Source organism: Dipodomys spectabilis, unplaced genomic scaffold (assembly GCF_019054845.1).
Source record: "Dipodomys spectabilis isolate Male_0828 unplaced genomic scaffold, ASM1905484v1 ptg000034l, whole genome shotgun sequence".
Taxonomy (NCBI): domain Eukaryota; kingdom Metazoa; phylum Chordata; class Mammalia; order Rodentia; family Heteromyidae; genus Dipodomys; species Dipodomys spectabilis.
Genome location: NW_024870711.1, coordinates 8239052 through 8253653, shown reverse-complemented (window position 1 = coordinate 8253653; position 14602 = coordinate 8239052). Strand labels below are relative to the sequence as shown.

At 43.3% G+C, this 14602-nt stretch overlaps 1 pseudogene; it reads left to right on the top strand.

Moving 5' to 3' along the window:
* Window positions 1-5333: 5333 nt before the first annotated feature.
* On the top strand, window positions 5334-6630 carry LOC122105873 (annotated as a pseudogene).
* Window positions 6631-14602: the final 7972 nt, after the last annotated feature.

Below are 14602 nucleotides of genomic sequence, written 5' to 3'. Positions count from 1 at the left end.
TGGGCACCTGGGTGTTATCCCTTAGCTTTTTCACTCAAGGCTGGAGCTCAACCACTTGAACCAGAACCCCACTTCTGGCTTTTGGTGGTTAGTTGGAGACAAGAGACACGTGGGCTTTTCTGTCCAGGTTGGCTTTGAACTGCAGTCCTCAGAGCTCAGTCTCCTGAGTAGCTAGGATTACAGGTGTGAGCCACCAGGACCCTGTTCCCAACTTCAAACCTTAACGAAGTGATTGATTTGGCCTCAAGAAAAAAAAAAAGCGGGGGGGGGGGGGGGGGGGGAAGAGTAGTTGGGGAGATGAGAGGGAAGGGATGTTGCGGGAAAAACAAAGGAGGAGGCAACAATGCTTGATAAGAAATGTACTCATTACCTTGCTCGTGTAATTGTAACCCCTCTGTACAGTATTTTCACAATAAAAAATCTTATTAAAAAAAATCTCCAGTACCATTCTCAAATCTGAAAGGAAGTGGATGGCCCCTAAATGCCAATCTACTTTTAAGAGTATGACCCCAGCCCAGCGCCAAGGGCACACACCTGTAATCCTAGCTACTCAGGAGGCTGAGATCTTAGGATCTCGGTTCAGAACCAGCCTTGGCAAGAAAGTCTATGAGACTTATCTCCAATAAAAATCACTAGAAAACCAGAAGTGGTGCTGTGGCTCAAGTGGTAGAGCGCTAGCCTTGAGCTGAAGAACTGAGGGACAGCGTCCAGGCCCAGAGTTAAGTCTCATGACTGACAAAAAAAATACAAATATAGATTTAAAAAAAAAACAGTGTGACCCTGACCTGTGAACTAAGTCTTGTGAATTTTGTTATTTGGCCTGATACTATTGGATTTGGTTTTGGTTTTTGTACTTTGAAACTGAGAGCAATAAATTGAATTCTCTGAACCTTTGTTTATATGAATGTTGAAGTGTATCTACAGGTCCTGTAGTGATTACACAAAGCTTCCCTAAGAGAATATTGGTTATTACAGAAAAAGTTGGCCAATCTTAGTTGAAGACGAAAAGCAAAATAAAACTGAGGTTCTGACAGATATCAAACCAATATGTAAATGAAGGTTGGGTCAGGAGATAAGAAATTTGGGAATTCCAGAACAGAGAGAGATGCCACTTAAAACTGACAGAGTAGCTGAAACTCCCAAGAATGAATATTTCAGTAGCCAACTAAATGCTGGAATATGACATAATAACAAAGCTTAGGAAATACTCTAGACAACAATCATTTAAGGAGTTTCAAAGCAAATTTACAGCAATTCATAGAAATCTAGGAAACAGGTGAGGACTGTCCAGTTTACATGTGAGCACCATTGTGTGCACTGTAGGGACAGTCATACTCCATTCCAAGAATTTCTGCCTTTTCAGGGGCTCATCTGCAATTCTGAGGGATGACAGAAATTAGATTGTGAGTAGACTGTAATAGAAATTACTCTAAAACAATGTTTTATAGGTGATTTTCTTTGGAATGTTAACTCCAAACTTTTAATTACAGGAAAATAATTACATGGACACTTACATAAAGATTCTAGTTTTATAATCTATTGGTGTGTTCTCCTTTATTTTTTTTTTAGATAGGAGGAAGTCTCAAATAAATGTAATCCAGATTGGCTTTGAACTTCCAATCCTCCTGGCTCATACTTCCTAGTGCTGGGATAACAGACATGCGCCACCACACCCAGTTTTTACTTTAATTTTTAAGTAGTCGATTTTTAAGTGGTAGAGTTGACAGTCTACCACTTAAGCTGTTCCTCCAGCCTGGCTTTTTTTTTTTTTTTTTTTGTCAATGGTGGGGCTTGAACTCTGGGCCTGGACGCTGTCCCTGTGCTCTTTAGCTCAAGGCGAGCGCTCTACCAATTGAGCCACAGCGCCACTTCCGAGTGGTTTACTGGAGATAACAGTCTCACAGACTTTGCTGCGGCTGGCTTTGAACGTTGATCCTTAAATCTCAGCCTCCTGAGTAGCTAGGATTACTGGCACCTGGCCCAGCCTAGCTTTTTGCTGAGATTAGTCAATTGTTTGCAATATTAGCTTACTGTCTGATATCAAGAAGCTCATATCTTCCATTAGATCTGTTTGGGGACTCTTAATTACACGCATGCCTTTGGAGAAAGTAGTGAGAAGAGGTGAGTTCCTGAAGTAGAGCTAGTAACATTTATAAATCACGCAGTTGATTGGATGTAGGATGCCAAAGGGTGGCAATGATCTTAGGAAATCTTTCAAGATAAGATCCATTCCTTCCAGTCTTTGCTAATGGACTGCTTTAACAAGATGCTTGCAACAAATATCTTCTTAGAACCGTCAGAATATGCTGGGTGCCAGTAGCTCCTGCCTGTAATCCAAGCTACTAAGGAGGCTGAAATCTGAGGATTACAGTTAAAAGCCAGCCTGGGCAGGAAAGTCCCTGAGACTTTTTTTTTTTTGGGTCCGGTTGTGGGGCCTGAACTCTGGGCCTGGGTGCTGTCCCTCAGCTCTTCAGCTCAAGGCTAGCGCTCTACCACTTGAGCCACCTTCCCAGGCCCCCCCAGACTCTTATCTCCAATAAACCACTAGAAAACCGGAAGTGGTACTGTGGCTCAAGTGGTGGAGCACTTGCCTTCAGCTGAAGAGCTGAGGGACAGGCCCAGGCCCAGAGTTCAAGCCTCACGACCAAAAAAAATAATAATAATCCTGGGCTGGGAAGGTGGCTCAATGGTAGAGTATTTGCCTTGCATGTATGAGGCCCAGGGTTCGATTCCTCAGCACCACATAAGCAGGAAAAGCTGGAAGTGGCGCTGTGGCTCAAGTGGAGAGAGCAAGCGTTGAGCTGAAGAGCTGAGGGACAGCGCCCAGGCCCAGAGTTCAGACCCCATGACTGACAAAAACAATCACTAATAATAATGATGATGATGATGATGATGATGATGATGATGATGATGATAATCCTGACATCCAAGGTAGTAGAAAACAAGACAGCAGGAAGAATGCCCCTGGAACGAACATTCAGAATAAGTCTGTGATAAGTTTGTCTGAGAAACACAATCATGGTGTGGAGACAAGGGCTAAAGGACAGGGACATTATTCTTAGAGGTGACAGGGATCAAGACCAGGACCAACACAGAGCACTTGGTGGTCACTGTCCTCTGTCCAGCTTCACTTGGAATGTGAGCCATGAACTTGGACCAGTACAATCTGGAGACTAAACATCTTCCTGTGGCTAGTACCACCTCTGATCACGCACTGAAAGACGAGGACGTGTTGTCAGTCCTGTCCGATTTCCTCAAAATGCCCAGGGGATGGGTGGGCTGTCCGATGACAATGGAAGAGAGGCCGTGGCCAACGGCAAAAACCGAGACAGTTCCCTAGCTTACATACTGATTCATTTCAGATCCGAGCTTCTACAGCAGGAAGAGTAAGGGGTCAGGGCTGTGGGGATCCTGGAGGACTTCCGGCTCTCCACCTTGCGGCTTGGGAAGGGTAGATGGGGTCCTGTTCCGGAGCCTTTAATTCCTTCCCCCAGCAGGCGGCGCTGTGCGCGCAGAGCTCGAGCGGTGTCCTCCTTCCCAGGAGGCCTGTCGGGGCAATGGTCCCGAATTCGGCCTGTAGCCCAGGGCTAGCCTGGGCTTCCCTGCTGGGTCACGTATGCCAGGGAGGAGGAAGAAACGAGGGCATCCAGGATGAGAAAGGGAATCTAATTGGGGTCATCATTTTAGGTACAGATCTTTAGAAAATTGCAGTGGTGGCAGCTCTTATTTTAGTTTCAACCCTTTGGAAGACCCTCCTCCACGGAGTGAAAGCAACTCAGCTTCCTGATACTTAGTAGAAACTACAGCCATGTTGCTCAAAAAGACATGGAAATTAATTCACTGCCTTTCCCAGGAATGCAAAAAAGTAAAATGAACTCACAAAAAAAATGTTGAAGGTTGGGCTAGGAAGGTAGCTCAGTGGTAGAGCGCTTGCCATGCATGCTTGAGGCCCTGGGTTCGATTCCTCAGCACCACAAAAAAAAAGCTGGAAGTGGCACTGTGGCTCAAGGGGTAGAGTGCTCACCTTGAGCTGAAGAGCTGAGGGACAGCACCCAGGCCCAGAGTTCAAGCCCCACGACCGGACCCCCCCCCCCAAAAAAAATGTTGAAAGTCTTTTTGGATTAGAACTCAGGACTGATGCTCTACTACTTGAACCATACCTCCACCCCCTAGGACAAAAGGTCTGACTAATAAAATGTAACACAAAGTGATTTGGGGAGGTAAAGATAAGGGAAACGAATAAGCACAGTACCAGGTAGAGGAAAGGAGAGGCAGATTCAAGAGACTGTTTTTTTCCAGTACTGGGTTTGAACTAAGCATAATTTCATACACTGAGCTACATCCTCAGCACTGTGGACATTTTAGGAGCTAGAGGTAGCAAAAGAAGGTGAGTCAACAGATGTAGTGACGCTGGAGGAGTCAAAGATGACAGAGGTAAGCTATCTAATTGGATTACCCAGTATACACTGATGCTTAGAACAGAGAGGGAAAGCCAGGCACCGGTGCCTCATGCCTGTAATCCTAGCTACTCAGGAGGCTGAGATCTGAGGATCACAGTTCAAAGCCAGCCCCGGCAGGAAAGTCTGTGAGACTCTTATCTCCAATAAACCACTAGAAAACCAGAAGTGGCGCTGTAGCTCAAGTGGTAGAGCGTTCTCCTTGAGCTGAAGAGCTGAGGGACAGCGCCCAGGCCGAGTTCAAGCCCCACAACTGACCAAAAAAAAAAAAAAAGAACAGAGAGGGAGCTCAACAAGAAATGTACTCATTACCTTACTCATGTCACTATAACCCCTCTGTACAGCATCTTTACCATAAAATCAAATAAAAGAACTGAAAGCAGAAGGGAATCATTGAATAGATGGATTTGATATGTCAGAAAATCTGATGAACACCTTAAATATCCAGTAGATATTCAAATTGGATTTAGAGTCAGGGTCGGTGTCTTAATCTGCTTTTGGTCACTTTGACCAATGGCCTGAGATAAATCAATTTAAAGGAAGAATGGTTTGTTTGGGTCCAGCTTTAGAGTGTTCATTCCATGGCTCCGTGGCCCTATTATGTTTGCGCTTACAGGGACATCACGTCTGAGTGTGGGGCAGAAATAACTGCTGATCTTATGGTGACCAGAAAGGAAAGGGGGAGGGGAAAAGGATCCAGAATCCCAATATTCCTCAGAGCCATGTCTCTACTTCTAAGGGACCACTTCTAACACTTCCACCGCCTCCCAACACAGCCATAGGCTGCATGCCAAGCCTTCAACACACGAGCCCTTGTGGAGCACAGCAGTTAACACACTTGTTCTGTGGGGAGCACACAGAAATACTGTAGGGGCTGCTGCTGCTGCAGGATCGCCACCCGGAGCATCTGAGGTGGTGAATAATAGCTCTTCAAGTCTACAATTAAAAATGGCCTCTAACAAAACTACATTGCAAAATATGGGAAAGAAACAGAATGGAAAGAGTAAAAAAGTTGAAGAAGCAGAGCCTGAAGAGTTTGTTGTGGAAAAAGTACTGGACCGACGTGTGGTGAATGGGAAAGTAGACCATTTCCTGAAGTGGAAAGGATTTACAGATGCTGATAATACTTGGGAACCTGAAGAAAATTTAGATTGTCCAGAATTAATTGAAGCATTTCTTAACTCTTAAAAAGCTGGTAAAGAAAAGGATGGTACAAAAAGAAAATCTTTCTCGGACAGTGAATCTGATGATAGCAAATCAAAGAAGAAAAGAGATACTGCTGACAAACCAAGAGGCTTTGCCAGGGGTCTAGATCCTGAACGAATAATTGGTGCCACAGACAGCAGTGGAGAATTGATGTTTCTCATGAAATGGAAAGATTCAGATGAAGCTGACTTGGTGCTGGCAAAAGAGGCGAATATGAAATGTCCTCAGATGGTAATTGCATTTTATGAAGAGAGACTAACTTGGCATTCTTGTCCAGAAGATGAAGCTCAGTAATTGTTTGCATTGTTTTTTATAGATATTTATACATATATATAAAATCTGAGTCTTGGTTTTTGAATTAATGGTGTGAAACAATAACTACATTCTAAAGAAAATCAAGTTTGATAATGGTTTTGAAAGTAGTATTGGGGGAGTTGTTGAGTTTTTGGGGTTTTTTTTCCTCAACAGCACTGGTTACTTTGAACAAATATAATAAAGGCTTTCTGTAGTTGCTTCTTTTATCAGAAAAGAATATTTAATTCCATGGTATATTTCCTCTGCATTCAGGAACAGGTTGTGTTTTTTTTAATATTAGGCAAATTATTTTGATCATTAATCAAAACAGCTTGTCTTTAACTGCTATGTTGAAGGACCATCCTGTATTTTTTTTTGTGTGTGTGTGTGCATGTAAACAAAATATATAGGTAGTTTTTTGTTTTGGAGATTTTGCTTGTTTAGAGGTGTTGGGCATCAGACCCAGAGCCTTGCATATGTAGGCAAATGATGTATCACTGAGTTATATCCTTGGCCCTTGTTTTAGTTTTTTTTGTTGTTTTTGAGACAGGGTCACTAGGCAGCTCAGGCTGGCCTTGAATTTACTACGTAGCCAGGCTAGCCTCAAACTTTAGGTCCTCCTGCCTCTGCCATAGATATACAAATGCAGTAGGTTTGCAAAACTTCTTGAAAGGAAAAAATTTATCACTACCAACCACTTCCCTCATCCAGATGAGAAAACTAAGACGTTTTTATGTCCTTTCACTAGAAGTTTCTGTGTGAGCATTCCTTAACAGAATATTGGAATCTGTATACTAAAAGTTCATGGGTCATGATCTAAGTCTCAGCTCATGGAAATGTAAAATCAACTGGTTAGGGATTTCAACTATTTAGGACCTGCTGGCCTAAATGATCAAAATTTTATAATTTTTGACCTGCATGCTTTTTCTTTACCCCAACTCATTCCTTACATATAAGTTCAATTTTTTCCAGTATTGGGTTACTGGTTCCACAAAAGCCAGAGAAGCAACTTTGTAGTAATCAGAATGTTACCCAACTGTATATTGTTTAATTTATTGTAAATAATGGTGAACAGTGGTCAATAAATAGTTTTATATTCCTTTTAAAAAAAAGAAATACTGTAGGTTTGAGGGCCACATGATTCAGCTGCTGTTGCAGCAGTATAAGTGATAGATACATGAGAGAAACGCTGTTCCACGGTAACTTTTTTCTGGATGCTGAAACTAGGCATTTTTACATGTCAGTGTCCACCTTTGTTGTTGTTTTTGTTGTTACATAGAGGTAATATATAGCAGGGTTACATTTCCATGCATAGGTAATAAGTATATTTTCTTTTCTTTTTTGTTGGTTGTGGGGCTTGAACTCTGGGCCTGGGTGCTGTCCCTCAGCTCTTCAGCTCAAGGCTAGCACTCTACCACTTGAGCCACAATACCACTTCTGGTTTTCTGGTGGTTAATTGGAGATAAGAGTCTCATGGACTTTCCTGCCCCAGCTGGCTTTGAACCACAATCCTCAGATATCAGCCTCCTGAGTAGCTAGGATTATAGGCATGAGCCACCAGCACCCGGCTTGTTTCCATATCTTTGGAGTTCATTTCAGTATTTTATTTTTTATTTATTTATTTATTTAAGGTCATGGTGCTTGAACTCTGGGCCTGGGCACTGTCCCTCAGCTCTTCAGCTCAAGGTGAGTGCTCTACCACTGGAGCCACAGCGCCACTTCTGGCTTTCTCTGCTTATGTGGTGCTGAGGAATCAAACCCAGGGCCACATGCATGTGCAAGGCAAGCACTCTACCACTGAGCCACCTTCCCAGCCATATGTATATGCCAGTCCTGGGACTTGAACTCAGGGCCTGGGCACTATCCCTGAACTTCTTTTGCTCAAGGCTAGCACTCTACTACCTGAGCCACAGTGCCTTTTCTGGCTTTTTCCACGTATGAGTACTGAGGAATCAAACCCAAGGCTTCATGCATACTAGGCAAGCACTCTATCACTGAGCCACCTTCCCAGCCCCTTGATATTTTTCAATAATTAAAAAACATAAAAACCAGTGGGTGCTGAGGCTCATGCCCATAACCCTAACTAGTCAGGAGGCTGAGATCTGAGGATTGTGTTTCAAAGTCAGCCTGAGCCTGGGCAAGAAAGATCGTGAGACTCTTATCTCTAATAAATCACCAGGAAACCTGAAGTGGCGCTGTGGCTCAAAGTGGTAAAGCACTAGCCCTGAGCAGATAAACTCAGGGACAACAGCTAGGCTCTGAGTTCAAGCCCCATGACCAACCAAAAAAGAGAGGGGGGTGGGAGAGAGGGAAGGAAGAAGGGCGGCAGGGAGCAGGAGAGAAGGGAGGGGGAGCGTAAGCTCAGGGCAGTACCTAGGCTGAGTTCAAGCCCAGCACTGGCACAAAGTAATACACACACACACACACACACACACACACACACACACACACACACACACACACACACACACACACACACACACAGACCACGGGGTACTGGTGGCTCATGCTTATAATACTCAGGAGAAGATGTGAAGATCATGGTTTGAAGCCAGCCTAGGCAGAAAAGTCTGTGAGGCTCTCTTACCTCCCATTAACCACCAGAAAACCAGAAACAGCACTGTAGCTCACAGAATGTGGAAAAAGACACAGTAGACTGGATTTGCCCCCACAGGCTGACCTCCGGCCTAGAGCTTTGAAGGAAACGGGAGGTGATGTTGGAGACTTGAGTATCATCACTAAAAGCAGTGGGATGCAGGCAAAAAAAAAGTGTCCACTCAGGAGGGTGATTGCTTCCAGGCATGAGGAGGAGAAGGAGAAGTCATAGACTCCAGAGGAAGTGAGCATTTCCAGTTGGGTTAGGAGGAAACGCCTGCTGCTGGTGAGCTCAAGGAGGTCTGTGGAAGCCAGTGTGGAACCAACCTTTCATTGGGCAACTCTTCCCCTGCACACATGAGTTCTACAAGGGGTGAGGTGTAACTGTTACATTTCCACATTTTCTGATGTATCCCTATCAGTCTCAGTCCTGCTACCACTCTCCAGTACCTTACCTCCTTTCTGAAAATAAGTTCAAAAGAATTTCCTGTGCCGAGAATGTGGCTTAGTGGTAGAGTGCTTGCCTTAGTATGCATAAAGCCCTGGGTTCGATTCCATAGTACCACATAAAAAGAAAAAGCCGGAAGTGCTGCTATGGCTCAAGTGGTAGAGTGCTAGCCTTGAGCAAAAAGAAGTTCAGGGACAGTGACCAGGCCCTGAGTTCAAGCCCCAGGACTGGCAAAAAAAAAAAAAAAATTACTGTTTTTGAACTTAGAAACTACTCTGATTATTGTCATACTCATTCAGCCTTTCCATTAATTGTCCCACCACTGCTACCTCTCCAATAGAACCTTGCTCCCCAACTGCCAAGACTGAACAGTGTTTGTTGAGATTCCTTATGCCATCTTCACACATAGTTGCAGTTGATATGTTTCAACAGTATTCAGCTGGGTGCTGGTGGCTCATGTTTGTAATCCTAGGTATTCAGAAGGCTGAGATCTGAGGATGGCAGTTTGAAGCCAAGTTTGAAGCCAAGAAAGTCTATGAGACTCTTATCTCCAATGAATCACAGAAAAAGCTAGAAGTGATGTTGTGGCTCAAGTGGTAGAGTGCTAGCCTTCAGCAAAAGGAGCTTAGGGACAGCGCCCAGGCCTAGAGTTCAAGGCAAAAAACAACAACAACAAAAAAAAGGGTTCATTATACACCTTTCTTTTTTCTCTCCCACTCATTCCTAAATAGTCCTATGATATATGTGATACATATATATTTATTATATGTAAATTATGTGTATGCACATGAATTGGTATATATTGGTATATATGTATGAACAAGCCCATGAATATGCATGTCTTTAGGTCCCTTCCACACAATATTTGGCTTTTTGATCCTGGTTTAACTCACTCCACATGATGTTCTTCAATTCCATCCATTTTCCTGAAAATGACATGATTTCTTTCTCTTGTTTTATTGCTCTGGCTAGGAATTACAGTACTATACCGAATAAAAGTGGGGAGAGGAGAGAATGTTTCACTCTTTTTTCTTTTTGTCAGTCTTGGGGCTTGAACTTGGGCTTGGGCGCTGTCCCTGCGCTCTTCAGCTCAAGGCAAGCGCTCTACTGATTGAGCCACAGTGCCACTTCCAGTTTTCTAGTGGTTTATTGGAGATAAGGGTCTCACGGACTTTCCTGCCTTGGTTGGCTTTGAACCGCAATCCTCAGATCTCAGCCTCCTGACTAGCTAGGATTATAGGCGTGAGCCACTGGTGCCTGGCTTTCTGTTTCACTCTTAAGGGGAAATGATTTCAGTTTTTCCCAATTTAATGTGATGTTGACTATTGGTTTTTTACATATAGCCTTTATTTAGTTCAGGAACATTTCTTCTATTCTCAGTTTCTTCAGAGCTTTTTGCCTTTAAAACCTTTTTCTATGTCAATTGAAATAGTCCTATGATTTTTGTTCTAGATCCTATTTATGTGATTTATTGATTTATCTATAGTGAACCATCGTTGCATTCCTGGGATGAAACCAATTGATCATGTTATATGATTTTTTTAAATCTGTTGTTGAATTTTTTCAAGAATTTTGTTGAAAAATTTTACATTAATGTTCATCAATGAGGTTGGTCTATAATTCTCTTTGTGTATGTGTGTGTGTGTGTGTGTATGGTTTCACAATAAATATAATACTGGCTTCACAGAATAAATTCCGTAGCATTCCTTTCTTTCGCACTCTAGTACTACCTAAATAAACATGTAAATATTTACTTATAATATTTATGATATGATAAATATCATGTCATAATTTCCTTACTCTTCGAGAATGACTGGTGAGGGAGACATTTTCTTTCCTGTTGGATATTAGTGGAGAGAGTGTAGGTCCTAAGAACTGCTGACTTGACACCACGGGTGCAAAACTGAGGCAGGGAAACTTGTCCTATTAATATGATCAGAACCCTGGGCCTAATGAAGCCTGAACTAATGCTATTCCAAGGTTCTTCAGTTATATAACCAATAACACCTCCATTTAAGATTTTTTTTTTGGTCGGTTGTGGGGCTTGAACTCCGGGCCTGGGCACTGTCCCTGAGCTCTTCAGCTCAAGGCAAGTACTCTACCACTTGATCCACAGCGCCACTTAAGTTTTCTTAGTGGGTAATTGAAGATGAGTCTCTCGGACTTTCATGCCTGGGCTGGCTTTAAATTCTCATCCTCAGACCTCAGCCTCCTGAGTAGCAAGGATTACAAGCATGAGCCACTGGGGCCTGACAAATTTAAGAAATTTCAGACATGGGCTTTTTGATATATGACAGAGTCCTACCTGACAATGAAATTGGTAACAAAAGGGAACTGCTGTTGCAAGGTCATGCTCTCTCACTGGCATTGACATTAGAGTTATTCTTTAATCTTGTTACCAACTGGTCATAAAATAAATAAATATTTCTTTTAATTTACAGAGAAGCAGGCCCATGAAGCACAAATGAGGACTGACTTTAGATGTTTTTCAAAAGCAGGACTTCTCTATAAGCCTTGTAGAAACAAGATAGCAATTACTTTCAGGATATAATAAAGGGTCTGATATTAAGCTCTAAGAGCTTTACTATTTTTTGTTTTGTTGTTGGTGTGGGGCTTGAACTCAGGGCCAGGGTGCTGTCCCTAAGCTTTTCTGCTCAAGACTAGTGCTGTACCACTTTGAGCCACAGCACCACTTCTGGTTTTCTGGTGGTCAATTGGAAATTAGAATCTTACAGACTTTCTTGCCCTGGTTGGCTCTGAATAGTGATCCTTAGATCTCAGCCTCCTGAGGAGCTAGGACTACAGGTGTGAGATACCAGCACCTAGCTTTAAAAAAAAAATAGTGACTTACTGCAGATGAGACTGTCTTGAACTTGTTACGTAGCCTTAAATGGAGATCTTCCTGCTTCTCCCTCCCAAATACTGAGACTATAGGGTATGCCACTGCACCATGTTCAGTCTGTACTTTTGGTCTTTATTTTGTTTTTGTGCCAGTATTGGGACTTGAACTCAGGGCTCTGTGCTTTTAGTTGACTTTTTACTCTATGCTAGTGCTTTACCACTTGAGCCACACTTCAACTACCAGCTTTTTGCTGGTTAATTAGAGATGAGTCTCACAGACTTTTCTGTCTGGGATGACTCAAACCAAGTAGTTCTTTTTTTTTTGGGGGGGGGGGGTCTGGTCGTGGGGCCTGAACTCTGGGCCTGGGTGCTGTCCCTCAGCTCTTCAGCTCAAGGCTAGAGCTCTAGCTCTTGAGCCACAACGCCACTCCCGGCTTTTTTCTTTTTGCTTATGTGGTGCTGAGGAATCAAACCCAGGGCCTTGAGCATGCAAGGCAAGCGCTCTACCACTGAACCACCTTCCTAGCCCTCAAACCAAGTAGTTCTAAGTTTCTAGTAGATTATGTTAGATTATTCACAAAGCAGAATACTCACAAGGCAGAAAGGTAATTCAAACAAAATAGTAATGGGAACACTACAAAACATACAACACCCAAGATATCTCAGTTTCATTAAAGAAAACATAAATGTGTATGTCTTATATATGCACCGTCACAGAAAATTAATCTTGTCATTTTATGTTCTGTTGCTATAACAAAATACCTTAGACTGCATAATTTATAAAGAAAATAAATTGTGGCTGGAAATGTGGCTTGGTGATAGAGTGCTTGCCTACTGTGTGGAAAGCCCTGGGTCCAATTCCTCAGTGCTACATTAACAGAAAAGGCCGGAAGTGGAGCTGTGGCTCAAGTGGTAGAGCATTAGCTTTGAGAAAAAGAAGCTCAGGGACAGTGCCCAGGTCCTGGCAAAAAAACAAAAAAGAAAAGAAATTTATTTCTTACACTTCTGAAGACCAGGAAGGAAGTCTAAGATCAAAGTGCTGGAATCCACGGTGTCTGGTAGAGGTGTTCTTGCTACACCCTCACATGACGGAAGGCAGAAGCATGAAAGGAGATGAACGTGGCAGGAGAGAATGAACCCATTCCTACAAGCCCTCCCTGCACAGAGTGAGGTCCCAGGGCGGCTCCAAACACGTTTCTTCTGGGTCCATCTCCTGAGTGCTAGGCTATCTGGTCTCAATTTAATTTTCTAAATCCTGTATGGCAGTCTTCGGTGCCAGGCTCTTCCCAGATCACCTGGAGATGATCTAGATGGAAAGGATTATTTCCCCACAGGCCACTTCTCTAAAGACAGCTGTGTGTGCATTGAGGAAAACACATGTCCAAATTGCTCCATAAACTTAACCTAATCACAGTAAATGGCAACCCAGGGGACCAAGCCAGGGAAATGTTCATTCATAGGCATTTCTTTTTCTTCTTCTTCTTCGTTGGTGCTGGGGATTGAACTCTAGCTTTGGTGTTGTCTTTGGGCTCCTTTTGCTCAAGCCTAGCACTCTACCACTTGAGGCAACAGTGCCACTTCCAGATTTTTCTGTGATTAATTGGAGATAAGTCTTTCGGACTTTCTGCCCAGTCTAGCTTGAAACCTTGATCCTCTGATCTCAGCCTCCTGAGTATCTAGGATTACAGGCGTGAGCCACTGGTGTCCGGCTAATAGGCATTTATCAGTTAGATTCCAGGTCTATGACTTAACAGCCTCCACTCTGACCCTCCTCCCTATGGTCTCAGGTGCCTGGAAAGCCAAACTGAAGAAGATTTAGGGATGAAAATAAGGAGTCTTGGGGCTGGGAAGGTGATTCAGTGGTAGAGCGCTTGCCTTGCATGCTCAAGGCCCTGGGTTCGATTCCTCAGCACCACATAAGCAAAAAGAAAAAAGCCGGAAGTGGCGCTGTGGCTCAAGTGGTAGAGCGCTAGCCTTGAGCTGAAGAGCTGAGGGACAGAGCCCAGGCCCAGAGTTCAGGCCCCACGACCGGACCCAAAAAAAGAAAAAAAAAAAAAATAAGGAGCCTTCCAACTCAATAAAGTCATGGTTGGCTACTGAGTGAACTTATTTATTTTTAAAATTATCCTTAAGGCCAGGCACTGGTGGCTCACGCTTATAATCCTAGCTACTCAGGAGGCTGAATCTGAGGATCTCGGTTCAAAGCCAGCACAGGCAGGAAAGTCCATAGAACGACCAGAAAACCAGAAGTGGTGCTGTGGCTCAAGTGGTAGAGCTCTTACCTTGAGCTGAAGAACTCAGAGTTCAAGTCCCATGACTGACCAAAAAAGAAACCCTTAATTTGTAGTTGTACTAGTGAGTTTATAATTCAGCAAGTCAGTTGATAAGTATAATGCATCTTGATCAAGGGCACTCCTATCCTTCCTTATCTCTCCCAACTCCATGCACACCCTCAAGTTACCTGGTCTCAATTTCATTGAATATGAGTGTTGATAAATGAGCCTTTCAACAGTATACTTTGGGGACAGGGAATGTCTGGCCTGAGGGAATGTCTAGGGCCTGAGAAATCATTTGGTATATGTCAGACACACAAGTTTCTCATTTGCTGCTTGTCGGCTGCCAGAGGCCATCTTCCCGTATTCCCTATTGATCATTTTGAATGGCCCATGAATGATGTCATAAATATCAAAATAAGCCTTGGCAGAAAAACGTTTCTCTATACCTGCTCGGAATGCTTTTTTTTTTTTTGGGGGGGGGGGAG